This window comes from Emiliania huxleyi (assembly GCF_000372725.1).
Source record: "Emiliania huxleyi CCMP1516 unplaced genomic scaffold EMIHUscaffold_43, whole genome shotgun sequence".
Lineage (NCBI taxonomy): Eukaryota > Haptophyta > Isochrysidales > Noelaerhabdaceae > Emiliania > Emiliania huxleyi.
In genome coordinates this window covers 435,267-435,539 of record NW_005198751.1, presented here as the reverse complement: position 1 = coordinate 435,539, position 273 = coordinate 435,267, and positions in this window count along the sequence as shown.

The window sequence follows — 273 nt, the reverse complement described above, 5'->3', positions numbered from 1 at the left end:
CAGATTTCTCCCAGAATGGAAAGTCTTTGTAACTAACCATTAGGAGGGAGCCGGCCCCCCGGGTGAATTGGCCCGCATGACGAAGACCAAGGGGATGAACTTCATGTTGAGACCGCTCAGTGTGCAATGCCGACGAAAAACCCACGCCCCGGAACCGGAGAGAACAATGGCGTTATAGGGAGGCAAACCACTTGCCCCACAAAAAGTCCGGGTCACCCCCCCCCCCAAAAAAGAAAACATTTTTTTCTGGACCCCGAAGCTGGGTCCATTGCT